General features: G+C 40.2%; 1 non-coding gene across 1 annotated transcript; it reads left to right on the top strand.

Moving 5' to 3' along the window:
- The first annotated feature begins 7,187 nt into the window (after positions 1-7,187).
- Positions 7,188-7,291, top strand: LOC125928031 (U6 spliceosomal RNA). The gene has a single exon (XR_007459537.1). It is a non-coding gene; the product is annotated as a U6 spliceosomal RNA (small nuclear RNA).
- Positions 7,292-8,833: the final 1,542 nt, after the last annotated feature.

Below are 8,833 nucleotides of genomic sequence, written 5' to 3' on the forward strand. Positions count from 1 at the left end.
ATTGTAGTATCTCATGAAGCATTAAGCAGAAGTTGGTGATACTAAAGAGGAAGGGAGGAATCATTTACTGGGTACTAGGATTTAGACCATGCGTCAAAATGCAGGAAGAAAAGGAATTTGAGTGGGTGGAAGTTCAGTCTTAGTTCATTGTCAAGTGTGGGAAGGTCAATAGTTTTAAGGAACTAAAAGAGCCAAAACATCAGAGCAAAAGGAGCTGAAGTTTGCATTGAATTGAATTAAATTGTTTGTGTCCCACTGATGCCCATTTGAATACTTCTAGGCCTTATTTTTGGTTTTTTGTTTTATCCAGTTTCAGCATTAGAGGAGGAATATATATAGTAGTGCCTGCTTGCATGGTAGATCTTTCCACATGCATGCTATAGTTGCAATCCTGGCATGAATGCAATATGTGCAGTGACAATGAAGGTTGGGTCTCCCTGGGATTATGAGACATGTATGGGTTTGGGTATGGTTGCAGTATGATAGTGACATTCTGTTGATTTTGTTTCTTAACATCCTGGAATCTACCACCCGGATGCAATTTTATGTGGCTCTTTAGTTCTTGACTTTTTGCAGTGTACAAGGCCTCTGATGACATAGGAACTAAATAAGGCATAAATTCTAGAAAACTTTTTGACCATTGTCTATGGAATGCCAAGGAACAATTTTATCTGAATACATCTTTCTAGGTAAAGAGAGTTAAACAAATGTCCTTTCTTTTCCGTAGAATGAATCTAAATTGTCTTGAAAGAATCAGCATTTAGGATGTCTTGGAAAAGTGTGAATGGTGATATTTGTTGTGTTGTATTTTTGGAGATAGCATTCAATTTGTGCTGTGAGAAGAGATCATCGGATTAAGGACATAGTATGGAAAATAAACAAAACCAGATATTAAATTGCAAATCTGTTAAAACACTCTCTGTTTTCAACTTTTTTTTTCTTGCTTTGTTCCTCTATTGGGTAAAAGAGATGTTTCTCTTCATGGTCAACCTCTTGCTTCACCATAGGCTTAAACTTCACCTTCTGCCCCTCACCCAAGGTAATATATGTCAATCTATGTGGGGGGCTGTGCTAGTCTTCCCCAAAGAGGGGGAATTATGTCTATTTGCTAGAAACAAACTGAATTATTGAATTCATTCTTGGAGAACTAATGCTTTTAATTTTCTGGGATAGGTCTCATAATTTGATATTAAATATCTCTGATAATATTAATAATTTCATCCAATCAATAGAACCAAAGAAATATGGAGAGAGCAATTTGTCCATTTGTTTGTCTTCAGGTATACTTAAGCCACACAGTTGTTTCACTTTGTTGTGTAAAAGTTTAGGCCATTTTCACTTGCACCGTTCTCAAGGGCAGTGCAACAACACGTATACCTTGGAACAAAAATCAAGTCATCTAAATGGGTGCTGTAGAGGCTGCTTTTGGGCAACAGGCTTGAGCAATGGAAACTTGAGCAAGGCAAAAGTGACCAGCAAGCTGAATACAAACAGGTGCATGAAGTGACCTACCTTGAAATGACCATAGACCCAAACTAACCAGTGGCCTACTTACAATCAGGTACAGTTACCAAAAAAGGGAAAATTCCGTTTATCTCCATACTCCCTCACTCCACCCTGTAACTAGAGCCCCTCACTACCGCCTTGTGGCAGACAGTCTCTCCTTTGCTGTCCTGCCTGATTCTCCCTTGCAGCATATTCAATAAACTTCTATATCTCCTTTGTTCTGCATTGGGTGAATTCTTTCACTACCCATGCTGCCAGCTTCCCCCTGATTGGAATGGCACCACAGGTGCAAATCTCAGAGGAATGGGAAAATGTCAGAACCATGAATGAAGATGATGGCTAGAAAGGAATGATAAAATTGATCTCTTCCTGCTATGTTGTTGGCCAGCAAGGCATTTCTTGGAGGACTGCACCTCAGAAAAAACAGATTTATGTGAGTAAAGAATACAGATAGATATCTTGAAACTGCTTGATTATTGCAATTATACTAAAGATTTTTGTTAGATCTTCAGAGGAATATAGATTATTGGGGGAAAAAACTGTTGGAGGGGTTTTATTTGTTTTTTTTTTTAACGTTTATTCATTTTTCAGAGAGAGAGAGCGTGAGCAGGGAAGAGACAGACAGAGAGGGGGATAGAGGATCCAAAGTGGGCTCTGCACTGACAGCAGTGAGCCCGATGAAGGGCTCGAACTCATGAACTATGAGATCATGACCTGAACTGAAGTCAGATGCTCCAACGACTGAGCCACCCAGGTGCCCTTGGATGCATTTCATTTAAATAATAGTTACATGTATGAAGAATATTGACATCACAAAGCACCTTCAGTAAAATGGCTATTGATAATTTTTGTTGTCACTTCCCAACCACCGTAGCTGAGGCACAGGAGTGCAAGAACTTCTGTCTCCAGGGGTCCCAAACAGACCAGGTTTGGCCACTCACCACTAAGAAAATACAAAGGCAGGAAAACCAGCTGGTGGTGAAACCAGAAAGGAATTTATATCAGTGGGGCCAACAAGGGTAAGACAGAGGACTAACTTCTCGCAGACTGTCTCCAAAGTGCCAAAATACCTCGCGGTTTAAAAAGGAAAATGTGTCACAAAAGTCGGTGGGTATAGGCAGGTAAGCAGCAAATGTCAAAATGATCATTGTCGTGGGGTCAGTCACGGGGGTCTTGCTGGTTCAGGGCAGTCCTTACACTTAATGGTGTAGTTTTGGTTCCCATCAGGAGATGCTTTATCCATAGGGTCTTTTGCCTGAGTTAAGAGATGAGCTGGAAAGAAGAACTTCATCTATTAGATGGTATAGACTGAGGTCAAACTGGTGGTAGTCGAAGTCCTCTTTCACCACCTCTAAATATTCCAATTATTTTGTAACTTTATGGTGAAGTTTTTAATGATTGATTTTAAAAATGGGAGTCTTTCCCCAGGTTGGTTCCCTACATCAAGCTCCATCAAGATGTGTTTAAGCTTCTGGAATGTGCCTACACTATGAAACTTTGAACAATAGCTAAGAGAAACTGAGCATCCTTTACATATTTTGCCTTGAAGTAAAAGATGGTTTCAAGGTGTCTAGCCTGGGAAGAATGATGGTAAAAGTGACAAAAAACAGTTACACAGAAACAAACTAATGAAAGGAAAAATAGCTACTTCACTTTGTGGACCATGGAGGTGATAGGACTACAGACGTTTAAGAGCAGCCAGGAGAATATATTCAAACACCTTAAACATTAGGGATGGAGATGCCAAATTCACAGGCATCTGTGTGCTGTTAAAGGTTTGTGGTAGGTAAGTTTACTATGTGATCTTTGTCTTCTCTTCTCTAATCACTACCCAGCTCTGCCCAATCAATTTCATCTTTTGAGATTTTATTTTTTTTTTCTTTCTAATAAGCTACATGACACTTTTTATGGCTGTATGTCATGTGAAGGGTGGGGTCATGAGGAGACAGAAAGTTTTCCACTACTCCTCTGTGAATCAGAAGAAAAGAAAAGAAAAGAGACGGGAAGGAAGAGAAGAGAAGAGAAGAGAAGAGAAGAGAAGAGAAGAGAAGAAAGAGAAAGAAAAGAAAAAGGAAAAGAACAGGGGAAAAAGGATGCCTGCTGAGGTGTATGAATTACAAAGCCTTGATCAATTGTTGTGTAAACAGAATCATTTTGGTTAACAGGAGCTAAGTCTCCTTGTTAAACTGTGCCTGATGTTTGACACCCTCTGTTGCTACTGTTTTATCACAGCTTGTTCAACATTCAGAATTCCTTTATGAGCTCTGTGAGAAGCCACTAAAAGCATTCTTTGATGATACAGTCACCTCTGGGAAACACATCTGAGCTTTAACCAAGAAATGTATGTGGGAGAACATTTCTGGTATCTTGTTTAATAGGCAAGACTATCATGTCCTCCTTTCAAATACACTTTAAAGTTGTTTTTTGTTTTTTTTTAATGTTTATTTTTGAGACAGAGACAGAGCATGAACAGGGGAGGGTCAGAGAGAGGGAGACACAGAATCTGAAACAGGCTCCAGGCTCTGAGCTGTCAGCACAGAGCCTGACGCGGGGCTCAAACTCACGGACCGTGAGATCATGACCTGAGCCGAAGTCGGACGCTCAACCGACTGAGCCACCCAGACGCCCCTCAAATACACTTTAAATGACATCGAGTAGATTTAGAGAGATTTATAACAAAATGGGATTGGAGTGACAATAGACTTCCTTCACCCATCCTTTTATGGAGATCTTTATGTAGTAAAATGTCCAATTATGGGCTCAGCCCAATCATTTTTTGGAACATGACCCTATATTTCAGAGTACCTCATTATTTAAAAAGTATCTCTGTTTTAATCCTTCCTGATACAAATGTAATTCACTCCGGTGCTCAAGGGAGTGCTTGCCTCCCAAAGCTTCCAGCAGAAACCAGTCAAGAGAGATTTCTTTAGTCTTCACAGTAGGCAGATAAGTTTGAATGAAATGTATGAACATCTTTCCACAAATGGACATCTGTACTGGATTTGTTAATCTTTGAGTAGGTATGTGTGATGAAAACGGTAAGTCATTGTGGAGTTTTCTGAGTGGAGGGCTATCAGTTTGTACAAACAAGGATTGTGCTCTCCTTTGGGGAGTTAATACCTTGTTGCATTGCCATTTATATAGCTTTGATTATGGCATCTTCCTTTTCAAAGTGGCAGGAGTCACTTCTTGCCTAAAGGAACTGTGGTCAGTTCGAGAATAAAGCAGTTCCTAATTCATTTGTCTTTTATTTCTTTTACTCGTAATGTATACTACAAACTGTCCTCTCTCCAAAAATTTCAACATCTCAAGTTCAACGCCTCCTTTGCTTCAATCCGTAATTCCTTAGTGAGTTCCTAAACTTGCCACTGAACTACAAAGGTATATATCACAACTAGAATACGAGCAAGTAGGTCTCAAATTAAAAGCTGATAGCAATTTACTTTAGGAGACTGTGTTAAAATAAGGATTGTGGACTGTGCCTTCAAGTCTTCATGTTTGATTTTGTGTTGAGGCTAGCATGATATATGTACACAGATGGTAATCCAAATGAGAGATGGGTTCTCTAATCCAAACTTTTATCTCTATGACACTCAAATACGCCACAGACATTTGGTAACAGTGGTTACTTTTTTGTGTCCACTTGGCTGGGCTAAGGGATGTTCAGAGAACAGGTAAAATATTATTTCTGGGTGTGTCTGTGCGTGTTGTCTGGAAGAGATTAGCATTTGAATTGGTAGACTGAATAAAGACCCACCCTCACCAATGTGGGTGGGCATCATCCAGTCCATGGAGGGCCTGACTAGAACAAAAAGGTGTTGGGTTAATTTCCTCTCTGCTTAAGTTGGGACATCATCTTCTCCTGCCCTCAGACTTTAGTGCTCCAATTTCTTTGGCCTTCAGGTTTGCTTTGGAATTTATACCACTGGCTCCTCCGGTTCTCAGGCCTTTGGGTTTGGATTGGATCTACACCACTAGTTGTCCTAGACTTCCAGCATGCTGGCAGCATATCATGGGACTACTCAACCTTCATAAGTGTGAGCCAATCCCTCATAATAAATCTCTTTCTGTATTCTACATATCCTATTGGCTCTATTTCTCTGGAGAATCCCAATTCAAGGACTTACTAAGACAACACTTTAAGATCCTATAGCCATAGGAAGCTCCCTTAAGAACATTAAACTATTGGCCATTTAATTTTTATATCCAGTTAAACACATATTAGTATTATAGGTCAAATGGAGACCTGTGTAGAGTATTGGAAGACACAGCTTCTCCCTTTGAATTTAAGACTCCAGTTTGGCTCAAAAGTTGAGTAGGAAAAACTCTTTTTAGTAAGTCTCCTGGAAGTTTTCTGTGTACTCTTGTTTCCACTTGGGTAAAATGCTCAATGCTTAATACTTAATGATTAATACACTGCTTCATGTAGAGCAGCTAAGAAAGGGCTCTCAATAACATGGTGAATCACCATGTTGTACACTTGAAATTAATATAACATTATATATAAACTATACTTCAATAAAAAAGGAGGGCTATCAGTACACAATGTGTATTGTGGTAGGAGGAATTATGTCCCTCTCCCCTCGAAGATGCCGATTTCCTAATCCCTGGAACTTTTGATTCTGTTGCTTTACATGGTTTAAGGGATTTTACAGAGGTGTTTAATTTGAAGGATCCTGAAACAATGAGAGTAATCTGGGTTTCCCAGGTGGAACCAATCTAATCACTTGTGTTTTTCAAAGCAGAGAAATTTTCCTGGCTCCAGGCAGAGGGAGATGTGCCCACAGAAGGACAATCAGAGAGAGGCAGGTTGAGGATCCCACCTGGTGTTCCTGGCTTTCCTGCCTTTGAAGATAAAAAGAGGTCAACAGCTGAGAAATGTGGACAGACTAGAGAAGCTGGAAATGGAACAGAGTATTGGTGAGTTGAAATTGGTTTAATAATTTCCTAATGTTAATGTGTACAGCTCATGGGCTACTTGTTTAGAATTCATATCGCCAGACCTAACCTCAGGCATTCTGATGCATTTTATCTAGTGTGGGATTATATCTAATGCCTGATTCATTATATCTAGTCAGAAAGTTAACTTCATTTGGACAACCATTAATCAAGATGAGCTCAAAAATCCATCGTAGCCTGATTTTATTAAAGGTAAATTGCCATAATGAGAAAGAATGAAATCATGACATTTGCAACAACGTGGATGGAACTGGAAGGTATTATGCTGAGTGAAATAAGTCAGTCAGAGAAAGACAGATACCATATGTTTTCGCTCATATGTGCATCTTGAGAAACTTAACAGAAGACCTTGAGGGAAGGGAAGGGGAAAAAAAATAGTTACAGAGAGGGAGGAAGACAAACTATAAGAGATTCTTAAATACAGAGAACAATCTGAGGGTTGATGGGGGATTGGGGGAGAGAGGAAAAGGGGTGATGGGCATAGAGGAGGCCACTTGTTGGGATGAACACTGGGTGTTGCATGCGAGCGATGAACCACGGGAATCTACCCAAAACCAAGAGCACACTTTACACATTGTATGTTAGCCAATTTGACAATAAATTATATTTTAAAAAAAGTAAATTGCCATATTTACCTCATAATTTAGTCCTTTTTTTCCATATTTATATTACAGAATCAGACATACCCGCATAGGTACTTTTGACTGCATTTTAGTCAGCTTGTGCTTACTTCAGCAGCACATGTACTAAAATTAGAACAACACGGAGATTAGCATGGTCCCTGCGCAAGGGTGAGATGCAAATTTGTGATGTTAGTCATCTAGATGGCCTCTTTCTAGAAAATTTGGAAATTTTTAACCTCAAGTTTTGAAAACTTCACCAGGGGAACTTGACCAGAAGGATCAGGAATGTCCTCCTCTGGAACATTTACTATGCATGTTTATTTGTTTAATGCGTGTCTGCCAGGCTTGTCTGTAAATTCCATCAAGGCAGAAATCAGTAGCTCCACCAAATGGCAACAGGCCCGACCCCATTAATCAAGAAGCACTTTGTTTTCAGGTACTACCATTTTGAGGTAATGGTAGGAGAGGTGCAGGGCAGGGATAGATTGAAGACATATTCAGGAAATAAAATGAGCAGATCTAACATTCTGCTGAAGGATTGCAGAAAAATATTCTCGAGCTTCAAGCTTAAGTTGTTGGATGGGCATATCCCCAGTCAAGGAAGAAATGCATTTGGTGGGAGATTAGTTTGGGAGATCATATGTTTTGGGATGTCTGTGGGAGCTAATCATCCTTGAGTAAGTGCAGATACATGGGAATCTGCACTTCTCTGGCGGGGCAGATGCCCCCAAAGATGCCTGTGCTTTCATTCTCAGAGATGTTGTTTTCCATGACAAAGAGACTTTGCACATGTGTTTGAAGTTAGGAATCTTAAAATGGTGAGTGTACCCTGCATTACCTAGGTGGGTCCAATCCAATCACAGGCGTTCTTTAAAGCAGATCTTCCCCAGCTGCAGAGAATCCCGGAGGGCAGCGTGGAAAACCCTCAGCCTACTGTTTGTTGCTGGTTTTGATGCAGAAAGGCAGCCTTGAGCCACGAATGCAGCATGCTAGCCTTCAAGACGCTAGAAAGGTAAGGAAATGCTTTGTCACAGAGTCTCTAGAAAGAACTCGGGTTTCCCAACACCTTGTTTGTAGCCCAGTGAACTCTGAAACTGATTTTGGACTTGTGACCTTTCAAACTGTAAGAGAGTAAACTTATGTTGCTCTAAGCTTACACCCATTTGTGTTAATTTTTAACAACAACACTATAAAATGAATAAAGCCACTATCCTGTTTCCCCAAACAAAACAAGTAAGTTTATGATACTTGATAACGTAATTCTCTGGGGCCACATTCTCTAAAGCCAAGAAAAGGAGCAAATTCTCCCCCTCAATTCCCTTTCATTTTGAGAGACATTTGCTTAGTTGTTGATCTCTGAACTGGGTTTTCACGGACAAATTCTTATGATGCTGCTGAGGAAGCTGGCAGGTGAGGCATGCTGTGACATCCAACAGACAACACAGGGCTGACTCTCTACCAATCACAGGGTCAAAGCCAGATTTTGAAAGAGAAAATTTCACACTCTGCCCCAGTTCTCATTCTCAGTATCTGTCAGTTTGGATTTGCTCCATCACTAGTGAAACTCATGCTTTCCTGAGAAGCGGTGGCTGAGCTGTGTTTAGGGAGGGAAGCATGGGTATCTGAGCATGGCTACACTTAGAAGCAACAACGTAAATTGGACACCTGTCTTCCATAATCTCTGATCCTTCTTGTTGAATGTTACAATGCAGTCTCAGGAGAATCCGTTGATCACCTGGCTGAGA

This window comes from Panthera uncia, chromosome D4 (assembly GCF_023721935.1).
Source record: "Panthera uncia isolate 11264 chromosome D4, Puncia_PCG_1.0, whole genome shotgun sequence".
In the NCBI taxonomy this organism is placed as follows: domain Eukaryota; kingdom Metazoa; phylum Chordata; class Mammalia; order Carnivora; family Felidae; genus Panthera; species Panthera uncia.